Source organism: Mesoplodon densirostris, chromosome 11 (assembly GCF_025265405.1).
Source record: "Mesoplodon densirostris isolate mMesDen1 chromosome 11, mMesDen1 primary haplotype, whole genome shotgun sequence".
NCBI classification, from domain to species: Eukaryota; Metazoa; Chordata; class Mammalia; order Artiodactyla; family Ziphiidae; genus Mesoplodon; species Mesoplodon densirostris.
In genome coordinates, this window is record NC_082671.1 from 49576977 (window position 1) to 49592295 (window position 15319).

A 15319-nucleotide genomic window follows, 5' to 3' on the forward strand; every position below is an offset into this window, starting at 1 on the left:
TATCCCTGCTCCCCACCTACATGTGACACTGTACACACATGTACATATATAAACAAACACGCAGCCTTGGCCACCCAAACCCCATCCTTGTGGCCTTGCCTTAGGGAGGGCAGGTTGGCAGCTCCTCACTGCCAAAGCTCTAAAGAAGGAGCAGAGAGAAGGAGGGAGAAACAGCCAGAGGTCAAGGGAAATTGGACTGAAGTCAAGAAACAGGGAAAGGGAAGGGAATGCGGGGTGGTGGGAGGGTGTAGGGTTGGGGGGAGGTGGACAGGATGAGGAAGGGATGGAAGGGGGAGCTGTACTCAGGGATGGAGCTGAATTCTGAGGCACCGAGACCAGGCCTGGGGGGGTAGGGGTGCTTCTCCTCTAGCTCGCACCTCTCTCCTCCTCCTCCTCCTCTCTAAGAGGTCTTGGGGGGCCCTCCCTATCCAATTAACAGAGAAGGAGCAATCAAAGGGAAGTTGTTAATTTGCTGATGCTCATTAGGGGCTCTTGGCACGAAGACTGTTGAGGTCTGATGGTGTCAGATGATGAAGGGGGGGGGACGAGAATTCTATCTCTAACCACTCCTTCACTCCACTTGCAGGCTGGTGCAGATCAGGGAGAGGAAGGTGAGAGGTGTGTTCCCAGGGTTTTAAGTTAGAATGAGAACCTGTAATGAGAAGGGGCTGGCACACTAGAAGGAAGTTGGAAGAGAACTTGTGAGGGGTTGGGGCCACGGGGCACATGGGAAGCCAGGGAAGGGAGCTGGAGACCCCTCGAGGGAGGGTTGGCTTAGGGCTGCAGAGGAGGGAGAGTAGGATCCATTAACTAGGTACCTGGGCAAGGCGCTACCAAAAAAGGAAGGGAGGATCTTAGGTTCTCCTCTTGAATTGGGGAGCTGTCCAGCAGCACCAGGCCTTTCCGGAGGGCTGCTATGTCCCTGGGTAGCCACTGGGTGGCAGCACCCTCCCAGGTACATAGAATCAACCAAAAGGGGCATTTGGGAGTGGGATTTCAGCCTGGGGGGGCCCCAAGCAGGGACCTGAGGAAGCACTGGGCAGAGTCTGATTCCTGAATTCCAAGTGTCCTCGGGAGGAGGGGTGGACCATTTTGGAGCATCTGTAATTCCCCTAACTCCCCACCCTTGCAGGCTGAATGACACATGGAGTTTCTTCAAATGGCTGCAAATTGCTTCAGTCACCTGGGATGTTACTGAGGGAGCAGCGGGGGAGGAAGGAAGGCGATGAGATGAGGTGGAGGCAGGCAAGGACTGATTGAGGCCAAGGAGCAGCCTCAGGAGGAGTCTGGGGGAAGATAAGAGTGAATCAGGCAATCTCAGATTCCAGACCTGGTCCTGCCATTCATTAGCATGGGCAGGTCCCGTGACCTCTCTGAGCTCAGTTTCCTCATCTGTAAGATGGGGATAATATTTATTTCACAGGAGTTTCTGAGAATTACATGAGCTAATGCATAGAAACTGCTTCGTACATTAGCTTGTACTTAGTGAATCCTCAATAAGTAATAACTATCGTTATTAGCATTAGTGTTTGAATCCTGTGGTAAAACCACCAGTGCAGCCACCAGGGCAGAATCTGACAGTGGTTCTCAGCCCAGGCTGCACACTTGAATCACCTGTGGAGCTTTTTCAACTGCTGCTGCTGCTGTGGCCCTGCTTTAGACCAATTAAATCAGAATCTCCGGAGGTGGAGCCCAGATTTCCCAACTTTTCAAGACCTGTAATATAGAGCAGTCCGTCTTGAGAAACCTTGATCTTCAGAATCCACGGGTCTCAATCAAGGCTTCAGTTATGATCCTTGTGTGTCAGGCCCCAGCTTTAGAAGTTCTTTCTTATGTACAACCTGAGTCCCTTTTGCTATTGTTTCCCCTTCCTTTGAGGTGAGATGGATCCCTGTGCACATCCCCCCACCCCTGCCCTGTACATTTCGGCAAACCTCCACTGAGGCTTTTCCTGTGTCCAGCCCCAGGATTGGCCCTGGAGACGTGGGCCAAAGTCTCTCAGTGTCAGAGGAGAGATGAACATGCTGACGCCCACCTGAATCTAGTCTAGCAAAAACCGAGTGAAATTGAGGGATGGGACAGTATCGAGGGGCAGAGGGGCAAGTCGTACTGACAGGGGTTTGCAGCACAGGGATGAGGAAAAGGGGAAGTTGGCTTTGGTAAGATGACACTTGAGGGATCCAAGGGCTGTGATTAGTGTCACACTGCTCCTTTCTGCTTCTCTGGGCCCACCTACCTCTTATTCAGGCCTTGACAGATCCTAGCTCCTTCAGCCTCCTTCAGCTTCTTGTCCGCACTTCCCTCTTCTCTGGTCACTGCAGTCCCTAGACCTCAGTACCCTTTCTCTCCTGGGGCTGAGAGAGAAATAGGCCTGGAGATATCCCACCCTCCACTGCATGAGGCATCTGGCTAGGACCCACCCAGGGCTTTGGCATCATGCTGACCTGGGTTCAAATCCCACCTCTGTCACACCAGCACTGTGTGATCCTGGGCAAGTTCCTTAACCTGTCTGAGCCTCCCTTTCTCCACAAACCATAAAATCTGGTTAATGCCCACAGTGATGAAAAATGTCTGCCTGGTAAACAATAGGTGTTTCATCAATAGTGGCAAGTATTATTTTCATCCCTGAGAGGCTGATGGGGTAAATTCCCCATGGGCACTTCCCTTGCAGATGGCCCCATCTGCTCTAGGTGCAGAAGCACCCTCCAGCCTCTCAGAGACAGGGGGAGAAGGGGGAGGGCAAAGGGGGGGGGCAAGGCCCCCTGGGACTCCTAGGCAGCTCTTCTCTGCTCCCGTGCTTGAAATCACACGTACCCCCATCTGTCTGCAACCACTGCATCTGTGAGCTCAGCAAACGCAGAGACAGTTAAGGAGTTAATTAGCAGACAGTGGGAAGGGGCTGTGGACCTGAGGCTGATGAGATCCATCAACACACCTCTCCCCCACCCCTCCGGACTCCACTTTGCCCCTTGACCCTCATCTTCTCACCCTGGTCCAGATGGTCATCTCACCTCCTCCCTCATTTCTCTGCTACCCTTGCCTTTACCCTACCCCCCACCGCCGGCCTATCCTATCCTGTCCTCTCTTCTTCCCCATTCCTCTCGCTAATCTCTCCCCTGACCCACTTATCTTTTCCTCCCTTCCCGTCCCCCCAAATCATTGCTTTCTCCATCTTTTGGGGGCTCACCCTTTTCTCCTCTCCATGTTCTCCTCTCATTCTGGCCCCTCTTCACTCTCCACGCCTTCCCCCTCTCCCCACATCACCCCCCTCTCTCCAACAGAATATGGGTCTCAGAACGTAGTGCTTTGTTCACTGGGCACCATATCTGCTACAGGAATCAGTGTGTTCAAGGTTGCCTGCTACGCTGGGTCCCACCACTGCATTCCGGAAGGGGTCTCCTCTGCTCCTCACCCACTCCCAGCACCTCTCACTCCCAGTTCTCTGGGTGGCCTAGTCTCCTTCCTGTACAAGCACACCTTTGGGGGCTCTCTCCCCATACCGCTACTGTTGCCTCTCTCTCAGGGTCTTGGCAGTTCATCTGCACATCCGGGACCACGATGGACACTTCTTTTTCCTCCCTTCCTCCCTGGGGGTCCGGCAGATGGCCACCTTTCTCCCATCACACGTCCCAAATTGTGTGTCATCATGTCATGTGGGGAGTCATGGCTTCAGCAGGAAGGGATGATTAAAGAGAAAACAGATTAGGAGACAGAGAAAGGCAGAGAGCAAGAAAGAGGGAGAGAAACTGGGGCCAAGGCAGAGATGAAAAGGGCAGGTGTGGGGAGGGAGGATGAGAGAGATTAAGACAGAGAGTAAAGGTGACGAGACGGAGAAATAGAGAACTGGAAATAAGGAGGAGACTGCTAAGATCCTCACTGCTTTAAAATTCTGGGCCTTTGAGAAGAGTGAACAAAGGAGAAACAAAAGAACCACAGAGGACCTGGGGTTTTCTTCTTCCAGGAAACTTCCCCGGTTAGTCCTTTACCCAACCCTGAGCTCCAGTCCCCTCCTGCACCAGCTGCCTACTCTCTCTATTTTGTGGGCCCTGGTTGCTCTGGGAGCAGCTCTGTCCTCTGTCTTCCCCTGACACCATCTTCCCAAGGCAGGGTGCTCCCCCATAGTGGGCAGCGGCTATTTTGACCTCCAGAAGAGGGGAAGGGGAAGGATTGTGGACCAGGCAATTGGCCATGGACTGTGCTCTACCCACACTCAGTAGGTGCTTTGGATCCTGGGCAGCTTGAGGGCAGGGACTGCATCTCCAGCTCTGGGATGTCAGGACCTGGCCCGAGCCTGGCCGTTGCAGCTGCTCAATAGTGTTTAGTGAGTTCCCTAAATGAGGAGCCCTCCTGGGGGTCATGGCTGGGTCTGGGGGTTCCCTAGGCTGGAGACACCTTCCTCTCTCTGCATCAGTTGGTCCTGCAGGGCGCTTGTGTCTCTGAGCTGTCCCCAGATGACAACAGTCTTCCTCTCTCCCCTCTTGCCCCCCACCCTCCTCCCATCTTAACCAGGCATCTCTGGAAGGCGCAATCTCAGCGCCCAGGGCAGCCTGCGAGCCGGAGGAGGCAGTGCCGGTGAATAATTCATGGAGCTGGGAGGCCCTTATCTCCCAGGCCGGCCCCACCCGGGGCCCCAGCACTGGTCCGCCGTCCCGCAGCTCCTCACTTTATCTCGACACCCAGCTTGTAATGCAGCCCGCCATATCACAGGCAGAGGGGGAGATTAATTTTCTGGTTTTGCATGGGCGGGGAGGGGAGGGGGTGTGTGAGGTGCTGGGGAGCAGAAGCTGGGATCTTTACGATTTCAGACTCCAGCGGCTTAATCCTCTCCCAGGCCTGCAGGAAGGGGGGGAAGAGGGTGCTGCAAGCCAGATTTCATCATCAGCGGCAGCCCCAACAGCGGGAGGAGGTAGGCGCTGGCACTGAAAGGGGGGTTGTTTGGAAACAGGGGGAAAGCGGCCCTCAGCCTGGGCTCACAGGCGCTGGGTTGGTCAGGAGCAAGGAAGGACTCAGGCCGTGTGCGGTGCACAAGTGGGCACATGTATGTGTACACACAGGAGCTCGGGCACATGGGCGTACCGCTTCAGGAAGTGGCAACAGTCTTGGCTCTGCCAAACCTCACACAGGGCCTGGCACAGAGGAGTCTAAAAAAAATGTTGACTGACTCAGGGGCCGAATGTCTGGGGAAGTGCTGATGAACTAAGCAGACACAGCTCCACATGCTCCTGGAATCTGACTCTGCCAGCTTTCCATCTGCCCCGTGGGCCCTGGCCCACGAAGACTGCTGGCTGCCTCCGTTTCCTGTCCCCCGAGGTCCACGTAGGCCAGTGAGGGCGGGGACACTGGCCTAGGGAGCCTGCCGGTCCCTGCCGCTTCTGCTTAACTGACACAACTACCCAGAACTAGAGGAATCCACCACCTGTTAGTTGAGCACCTATGACACACCAGGACCTGGGCAGGGCAGCCATGTGTTCCCCAAGATCAACTAGAAGTGGATCTTGCCTTCAAGGAGCTTCTGGCCCAACTGGGATGACCAGACACATAGGTAATTGACTCTGATGCATGATACTGAATGTGATGTTTGCCAGGAAACAATAAATAAAGTGCTCCAAGCAGGGAGAGAGTTGATGATGACCAGGAAAGTGTCTTGAGAGATGTAGCATTTGAGATGGGTTTTGAAGGATAGGTAGGAGTCTGAATTGGCTGTAATGGCATGGGAGGGAGGCATGGCATTTCAGGAATAGGAACAGTATGGAAGAAATGATGACAGGGACCAGGGTGAAGCAAAGAGATGATAGCTTTGTCTGTCTGTTAGGTGAGGGGGAATAGCAAAGCAGGGAGAGGCAAGGACATAGAGGTTCCTGACATCATGTGGAGGAGCCTGCATTTGTCCGGGGTGACTGGGGAGCAACTAAAGTGTTTTGAGCAGGAGGTGGCATGATCAAAGTGGTATTCGGGAAAGATAAAGACAGCCAACATTATTGAGTTTGTGTACTGGGTGCTGTTCTAAGTGCTATGGAAGGAATTCTCTCATTAAATCCTCACAACCACTCTCTTAGTAGGTAATAATACCATCCCGTTTTATAGATGAGGAAATGTGGTCACAGAGGTGTTTGCTATAGAATGGGAATTAATTGAAGACAGCAGAAATCACAGATGGGAAGTTTAAGATGATAAATTCTTTTTTTTTTTTTGCGATACGCGGGCCTCTCACTGTTGTGGCCTTTCCCGTTGCGGAGCACAGGCTCCGGACACGCAGGCTCAGCGGCCATGGTTCACGGGCCCAGCTGCTCCGTGGCATGTGGGATCCTCCTGGACCGGGGCATGAACCTGTGTCCCCTGCATCGGCAGGTGAACTCTCAACCACTGCGCCACCAGGGAAGCCCGATAAATTCTTTAATATCTTAGGCACTTTGGGACGTGGAGAGGAATACTCATTATTTTTTCTACTTTGATGTCCAATTTGTTAATCTTTATTCAATTATTAACATTCCCCTAAATATTCTCCTACTACTTATACAACCAATATATCAAAAACTTATAAATTTGGCAAATTATCTTTCCCCAAATATTTAAACCTTGATTGCAAATGAAATCAAACTCTTCATAAATCAGGTTTTCCTAAAAGCTTTAAACATCTTTAAAAGCAGACAAAAAAAAAGAGATTACAACAATTGCCCCAAAAAGCCATTACAAAAACAATATCATGCATTTAAATTTCTTTGTTCAATATTTCTGAGATTATTTTCTTTATTCTTATTCTTTTTCCTTCCTGGGGTAGGATTTTCCTGACTTAAACTAGAGAGTCAAGGTTTACCTGCTCCAGCAGGCTGAGGCCACAGATTGGGTTGATTAGAGATGATTTGGGACCGGGCACAAAGGTCCTGGCGAGGTGGGGCTTCCAGGGAGATTCTCCCAGACTTCATTATGCAGCCCTTTGCTTGTTTCATCAGCAACTTTCCTCTTTATGCTTGGGCCAAACATAGATTTTGAATTTTCGTGTGTGACCCTAATCTCTTCCCCAAAATGATTCTGGTTCTGACTGCCTTATCTTTACAGTACAGCCCACTGTGTTCTGAGTGGGGCCTAGTCTGGTTCAGTTAAGTCTAAAGCCCTTGGTCAGTTGGTTAACCGGAACTACATCATTTCCTTCTCAACGGCTGCTAAGACCTACACTATTGTCAGCTAGGTGCTGAAGCGAGGGTCTAAGAAGAGGCATTAAGAGCTTGAATTAGGGCAGTGGCAAAGAGGATAAAAAAGAAAGGACAGTTTTCAGACACTCCGTGAAGGCAAAACTGACTTCTATTAAATGGGAGAGAATGGCTTACCTCAGAGAATCAAATGAAAATACATGTGAAGGCCCTTTTGAACAGTATAAGCACCATTAAATCCTAGTTGTTTTTGCATTTGTTATTGTGGTACCCTTATGAGATGGCTAAGGACAAAGCCTTAGGGAATTCACACAAGTTTAAGGGGTGAACAGGAGGAGGGGAGGCAGGAAAGGAGGCTGAAAGACAAAGGGAACTGAGAAAGATTGGTCAAAGGGAAGAACCAGGAGAGAGAGATGTCACATAGACCAAGGGGGTGGGAGGTGTTTTACAGAGGTCCAGGAGAGAAGAGGCAAAGGACTGAATAAGGGTGGGGAGAGTACAGGTGTGTCTGGAGGGGGAAAGGAAACAAAAGAGGTGGGTTATAGAAAGGATTGACAGATGGCTACTACCTGGATGTACTGAAGAGGGACCAGAGGGGAAGCTGGCGATGCAGAGGGTGTGCACTTCAGGGTGGGGAGTCTGGGAAGATGCAGAAAAGGAAGGTTGGGGTTGCCTTGGGTTCCTTCAATGCACAGGATGAAGGTTCTCCACTGGGACCAGGTTTGATGAGCCTCTGCAAACTGAAACTATTTTTCAGCCATGTGGCCCTAGGCTTTCCAGCATAGCGGTCACCCTCCATTCACCCTCCGCCCTTCTCATGGGAATCAGAATCAAAGTTTAGAACCGACAAGGTCTTTGGAGGTCACCTAATCCACCCCTCACCTTCAATTACCACCATGAAACAGACGGGGACACTGAGGCCAAGAAAGGCCAAGTGGCATGATCAGTGAGTGACAAAGCTGGGATTAGAGTCCTGGTCTTCTGACTCCCAAGCTAATACATTTTATTCCTGTCACTCAACCTGGTGATCCTACTGGAGGAGAACTTGGCCCCATGACACCCAATATCACCTGGCTGCCTAAAGAGACTTTTCCAGAGAAGTAAACTTTATTTTGCCTTGCCAGACCTAAAAACCCTGGCATTGGCATTGCATTAGGGGGCTTGGTGGTGGTCGTTGAAGGTATGAAGCATCAGAAAAGGTGAGCTTTGGGAATTCCCTGGCGGTCCAATGGTTAGGACTCTGCGCTCTCACTGCCAGGGCCCCGGGTTTGATCCCTGGTCGGGGAACTAAGATCCCTCAAGCCTCACCACGTGGCGAGGCCAAGAAAAAAAAAAAAAAAAAAAGGTGAGCTCCTTCTGTGCTTAGTAAAGAACAGGAGTGATGTTGGGGGTATTTTAAGAAACAGCAGGTAGTCAGAAGTAGGGAGAGATTAGAGGCGGGAGATGGAGGCAGGGGGATGGGCTGCCCTGGGTTCAGGGAAGCTGTGGCCCAAAGCCTGTGTGAAGGATTGAGAGAGAGAAGATAAAGTGGTGGTGGTGGTGCATTGTGTCCTATGGGGATGTGGAGCTGGAGGCCAAGGACATTAGGATTCAGTACAGGATGGGGTGGATGCTTTATCCAACTTGAAAGAACCACAGCCCAGTCCCCAAACTGGCAGCACCTCTCTGTCTCCCTTGGGCCTCTGACCGCTCTCTTCCCCCTCCTCCCTTCGATTGCTAGTGGTTATTGCTCTCCATTTGGCAATTACTTAGCTCATTAATTGCCTAAAGAAGAACATCTGCCTGGGGTGGGGTGCTTGGCAAAGAAAGTAATGGGGGGGGCTTCCCTGGTGGCACAGTGGGTGGGAGTCCGCCTGCCGATGCAGGGGACACGGGTTCATGCCCCGGTCCGGGAGGATCCTACATGCCGCGGAGCGGCTGGGCCCGTGAGCCATGGCCACTGAGCCTGCGCATCCGGAGCCTGTGCTCCGCAACGGGAGAGGCCACAACAGTGAGAGGCCCGCGTACCGCAAAAAAAAAAAAAAAAAAAAAAAAGAAAGTAATGGGGAAGGAGGACTGTAGGGGAATGGACTTGGACCTGGACCTGGAATGGACTGCAGTGTGGTGGAGGAGAGGGGTCTTGTATAACTGGCTCCAGTCAGCTGGACCCCTCTGCTCAGATCTAGTTTGGAGGAACTACTTTTCAACTGTGATATGGACTGGCCACAAATACTTTCACTCTCAGATACCTTACCATCCTGATCCAATCGCGTTCTCCATCATCGGAACCACCACTCTCCATCTCTCCTCCTCCACTCTCATCATCACCACTGCAGCCCTCATGGTAGGCAGCCTCTAAGGTGACTCCCAGTGACCCCTGCCTCCTACTGTTCACACCCTTGTGTAATCCTAACCCCTCAAGTGTGGGCTGTGTTTAATGACTCACTTCTAGTGAATAGGACTCAGCAGGGGTGATGGAAGGTCATTTCAAGATGAGGCTACAAAAAGATGTGGCTTCCCCCTTGCACTGAGGAAAGCCAGCTGCCCTGTGGAGAGGCCCACATGGCAAGGAACCGAGGGAGGCCTCAGGCCAACACCCGGCAAGATCCAAGAGCCCGCGAGGAACTGACTCCTGCCAACAATCATGAGTGAGCTTGGAAGCAGATTCTCCGCCGGTGGAGATTATAGATGAGATTGCAACCCATGCTAACAACTTGGTTGCAGTCTTGTGAGAGACTTGGAGCCAGAGGTACCCGGCTAAGCCCTGCCCAGATTCCTGATCCACAGAAACTATGATAATAAATGTGTGTTGTTGAACTGTTAAGTGGGTAATTTGCTATATGCAGCGCTAGATAGTGCGTACAGCCACTGTCACCACCACTACCACCGCCTTCAAACCATCAGTATCACCACCGTCACCACCAACACCAGCTCTCAAACTCACCACCATGACTGCCGTCACAGTCGTCACCACTGGCACAGTTATCCCCACCTCTACTTTATTATTATTATTTTTAATTAATTTATTTATTTATTTTGGGCTGCACTGGGTCTTTGTTTCTGCACGCGGACTTTCTCTAGTTGCGGCGGGTGGGGGCTACTCTTCATTGTGGTGTGGGCTTCTCATTGCAGGGGCTTCTTTTGTTGTGGAGCACAGGCTCTAGGTGCGTGGGCTTCAGTAGTTGTGGCTCGAGGGCTCTGGAGTGCAGGCTCAGTAGTTGTGGTGCACGGGCTTAGTTGCCCCGCGGCATGTGGGATCTTCCCGGACCAGGGCTTGAACTTGTGTCCCCTGCATTGGCAGACGCATTCTTAACCACTGCGCCACCAGGGAAGTCCCCCCACCTCTACTTTAAACTCGAATGTGAATTCTGTCATAAGCACCATCACCACAATCATCACCTTCAGCTACAAAAGTCTTTTTAACACCCAGTATGTACCAGAGTCTAGGCAAGCCCCAAGATTACAAAGAGGTAGGACACATAGTCTGTGCCCTCGGAGAATCCGTTGGGGACTCTCTTGGGGAATCAGGACACATTCATAAAAAGTGACTAGTAAGTTGAGGAAGTCTATGCTTATTGCCACTTTTGGTCGTAGGAAAGGCTTCAAGGAGGAGGAAGCCCCTAATCTTGGCTTCAAAGGATTGGTGAGATCTGGATAGGTAGAGGGGGAGGGGGAGAGAGGAATCAGTGTGATGTGTCAGGTGGAAAATGAAGTGAGGAGATCTGGCCAGAGGGGAGGACCACGCAGAGGAGGTGGGGTGGGAAATGAGGTTGGAACCAGAAAAGAAGCACATGGAGGTCTAACGCATTTGAGCGGGGCTCTACACTTTCCAAGGCAGCCTCTGTGCTAAGTTGGTTAAGAAGTGCCATGCTCTGAAAAAGCTGCCCAGTTTCCCAGCTCAGCCATGGCGAGCCAGGCCTGAGGCTGAAGCCTCGAGCCTTCTGCTCCAGCGGGAGGCAGTGTGGAGTGATGGGACCCAGCAGACCTGAGTCACGGTTCCTTCCAGCAGATAACAATGGGCAAGATATTCAACCTCCGTGTCAATTATACCTGCCTCTCAGGCTACTGTGTAGACCACATATCAAATGAAAAACACAGCATGTGTTTCCAGGCAGCCTAGAAATAAACGTTAAGTCCATCCCCTAGCCTCCCTGCCTCGCACACTGTCCGTCACCTGGAGGCTGGGCCGCAGTTGTCTCGCTCCCCTCTCGGCAGACATGCCACACTGCCCAACTCCAGGGGGCACCGTTCACATGTGGACACAAGGCTAGGAGGAGTTAGGAAGGAGATACTATTGACCAGCTGCTTCTAAAATCTTCCCCTCCAGAATGTCTTTCAGGACTGGTCCAGGACAGTTGACCCCTCAGCTCAGACCTGTTTGACCAGGAAATCGCCTGATGTGCCTTCCCAGAGAGGTTACACTCTCCACTCACTGGGGAGGGCAGGGCCCAGAGCCAGGATCCTAGGGCCAGAAGGAACCATCTGGAGCTTCTGGTCTAAGCTCAGTCCCATTCTTCAGCCAGGGAACATACCACGAATTCCATGTAAACAAGACATCGCAACCCTCACAATTGTTTACAGCTTTCATATCACTGCTGCCCTAGGAAATAGTTAGGTCTTGGTATTTGCTTCACCCCCACTTTATAGATGAATGGGAGCTCAGAGACGTTAAGTGAGGTTGCCCAAGACCACTGAAGCAATGGATGGCTCAGTGACCTCAGGATGTCAAATGCCATGTTGTCCCCCAGCCCACTCTGTTCCCAGACTCAGAGATGCTCAGTGACTTGCAGGAAGTCTCTTGGATTGGACGCAGTAGGGGGATTAGAACCCAGGCCTCCTTTCCAGCCCCTAGAGCAGTGTTCTTTCTGCTCCATCACCCTGCACCGGTAGAAGAACTGCTGCGGGGAAACAAGTTTGGCAGTGGAAAGGGAGAAATGATGGGAGGGGAGAGGAGGGAACTGGAACCCAGCAGGTGACTGTGGAGGATGGGGTCCATACAGAGACAGGAGGGCTGGGGCACCAGGGTCCCCATTTGGCTGGGGCTGGGACCAGCCCTCCCCATTCCATCAGGCCTGGGGCTACAGGCTGCCAGTGCCCCTCCATCGAGACCCCGGAGATTCTGAAATCAAATATTCCTCCTCCCCTGTTCAGGCAGCCTTATTGCCATTGACAGTAAATGTATTGCTCTAATCTTTTCTCATTTCGCCAGGATGGGCTCCATTCTGACCTCCCTCCCAGCCTTGAAGTCTTCATGAGGCAGGAGGGAGGCACCGAGGTGGGAAGTGTAGGGGCTGGGTTGAATTGGGGCAGCTGCAGTGATCGCAGATTTGATATGCCTTATCTCCGGAAGGCTGAAAGAGACTAGAAAATTTGGAGATCTCTGCGGGGGGGCCCATAACTGAGGGTTCCCCTGGGAAAGCAGATGGGAAAGGCTTGGTGGGCAATGAAGAAACAGGGCCTAGAGCCCCAGGGAAACAGACTTCTGCAGAGCAGACAGGCCTGGTGTGTGTGTGTGTGTGTGTGTGTGTGTGTGTGTGTTGGAGCCAAAATTCTAAGCTTGGGAGATGGTCCTGTTGAGATGGGGCAAGGCAGGGCGTGCCCACCCTCTCCAGAGTGGCCAGTCCACCCTGTCCATCCTGCTGTCCACTCTGCTGCCCAAGAAGCCTCACCAGTGTGAATTCCCGTGCTCCTCTGGCTGCTTCTCCTGCTGGTCTTCGCTGCTTAGATGGGCACTCAAGCTTGGCAACCTCAAAAAGGCATCCTGGGAGGGCCAGAGGTGTGGGAGGGCAGGAGGAGTAGTGTTTGAGAGACACTCAGGCTGGGGGTCAGGGCTGGTGTCCAGAGCCTAGGCAGAGGGGGAAAGGGGGTCAGGTAGGCTGAGTGACTGAGGGAAGGAATCTGGTGCTCAGAGCCCACTGGCGGCCCTGAGAAGGCTAAAATCAAGCCTGAGCTTGTGTGTGTGTGTGTGTGTGTGTGTGTGTGTCTGTCTGTCTGTCTGTCTGTCTGTCTGTCCCAGGGTAGGGTAGAGTTTGTCAAGGTGAGCACCTGTCTGTCTGCGTGCACCTTCAGGTTGATCTGGAAACTTTTCTGGATCCTGACAGTTCATGAGTGTGACAGGGCCTCAGCCTCTGGGGTATATTGTGTGGGAACCTACTTCTCTCTTCATCGTTCTCCGGCCCTTGCCGGAGGGAAATTCCTGGTTGGAGAGCCTGAGCTGGGTCAGAACTCTGCCCAGGGTTCAGCAGGTTTGGGGTGGGGCGGGCGGGAGGGTGACAGCGGAGGAGGGTGCCGGCCTCTCCTGTCCTCCTCTCTGGCTGTGAGCTGCTGCTTCCTATTGCCAGGCGAGGCAGGCCCACATCTCAGCAAAAGTCTTCTCATAATGATTCCTTTGTTAGAATCTCTGCCTGAACTGACCTTCCTGCTCCTCTCTGATTGCCCCCAACGCCACCTTCGGAAAGCATTCCCTGCCTCCACAGATCACCACCTGTTCCCCACACTCCTGAGGTTCGTGCCAAGACCACTCACTCGGGATGACCATCCGTGCCGCGTTTGGTACCTTTTCTTTCCTCAGTCCCTTCCCTTGCCTGAAGATAGCTGAAGTGAAATGTGAGAATTTTTCTACGTGCCAGGCCAGGAACTGGAGCTCAAGGTCCAACCAGATGGGACTTACGTGTCTGCACTGCGCTGAGTCGCCTCTGGGTCCCTTTCCTCCCCCAGCTCTGGAGGTACATCTCCCTTACAGAGCCTTATGTGTAACAGGTCTCAGTTGTGATCTCTAGACCCAAGGCCACACCCTCTCCCAGTTTGGAACCGCCCTCTCACGCGCGGCCCTCAGTTTCCATATAGCACCGGGCTGCAGCGCCCCCTGGTGGCGGAAAGCCCCTTCTCTTTTTGTAGCTTTGTAGCATGGCAGCTCCAAGGGCCTCCAAAGGATTACCAAACTTTTTCATTCCAAAACATTTCCAAGGCCCTGACATGTTAGTAGTTGCATTTTTCTTTCTTTCTTTTTTTTTTTTTTGGCCGTTCCACGCAGCTTGCAAGATCTTAGTTCCCTGACCAGGGATTGAACCCAGGCCCTCGGCAGTGAAAGTGCTGAGTCCTAACCACTGGTCTGACAGGGAATTCTAGTTGTTGTATTTTTGATATCTGTTGATTGAGAAAACACATAATGACTGAGCTCTGGATCTCATCATTAAAGCTCATTTGTATTTTATTCATCCCCCAGCAATCACACAGTTACACGGTCAGTTAATTACACACAGATGGGTTACTCACAGTCTTTATGGAGCAAGGAGCTAAATCTCCTGTGATCACTCCAAGGCCTCTAAATTTGGGAACCATGGATTTATTTTTTATTTATTTATTTTTTTTTGCGGTATGCGGGCCTCTCACTGTTGTGGCCTCCCCCGTTGCGGAGCACAGGCTCCGGACGCGCAGGCTCCGGACGCGCAGGCTCAGCGGCCATGGCTCACGGGCCCAGCCGCTCCGCGGCATATGGGATCCTCCCAGACCGGGGCACGAACCCGTATCCCCTGCATCGGCAGGCGGACTCTCAACCACTTGCACCACCAGGGAGGCCCGGAACCATGGATTTAAACCACTCCTCATGTCACAGATGAGAAGACAGGCCTGGAGAGGGGAAGAGATCTGTTTAAATTCACACAGCTCATGAGGGGGTTGCACCAGAATTTGAATTCAGGGTAGATATTTGCCACAGAGACCGCCAGTATCAGTCCTAGAGGGGCCGAAATAGGGAGGAGGTTGCAGGCAGAGGGCTGGGTGGTGGGCGGGAGAGCAGGAGCATCCCCGAGAGGTGCAGAGAGAACTCCGCCCCCACTGCCTTCCGTTCAGCTCTGGTAAGACACACCTAGAGGAGCTGTAAAAGCGGCCCACGGGAAGGAGATGGCAAAGGAACAGAGAGTAAGTGGAGAGGAGCAGCCCGCTCTGCTTCCAGCCCTTCCCCTATTTACCCAAACTGCACAGACTCCAGGCAAGTCATTTAACTTCTCTGAGACTCAGCTTTCTCATCTGTAATACGGGAGGGAACTAGCAGTTGAACATTCCCCTCCCTGTGGGAATAATGCCTTTCTTGCTTCACAGGACTGTTGAGAATCTAATGAAATGTGTGTGAAAATTCTGGATAAATAGCATCAACGGAGGAAGGGAACTTTGCATCCATAATCTCCTTTTTT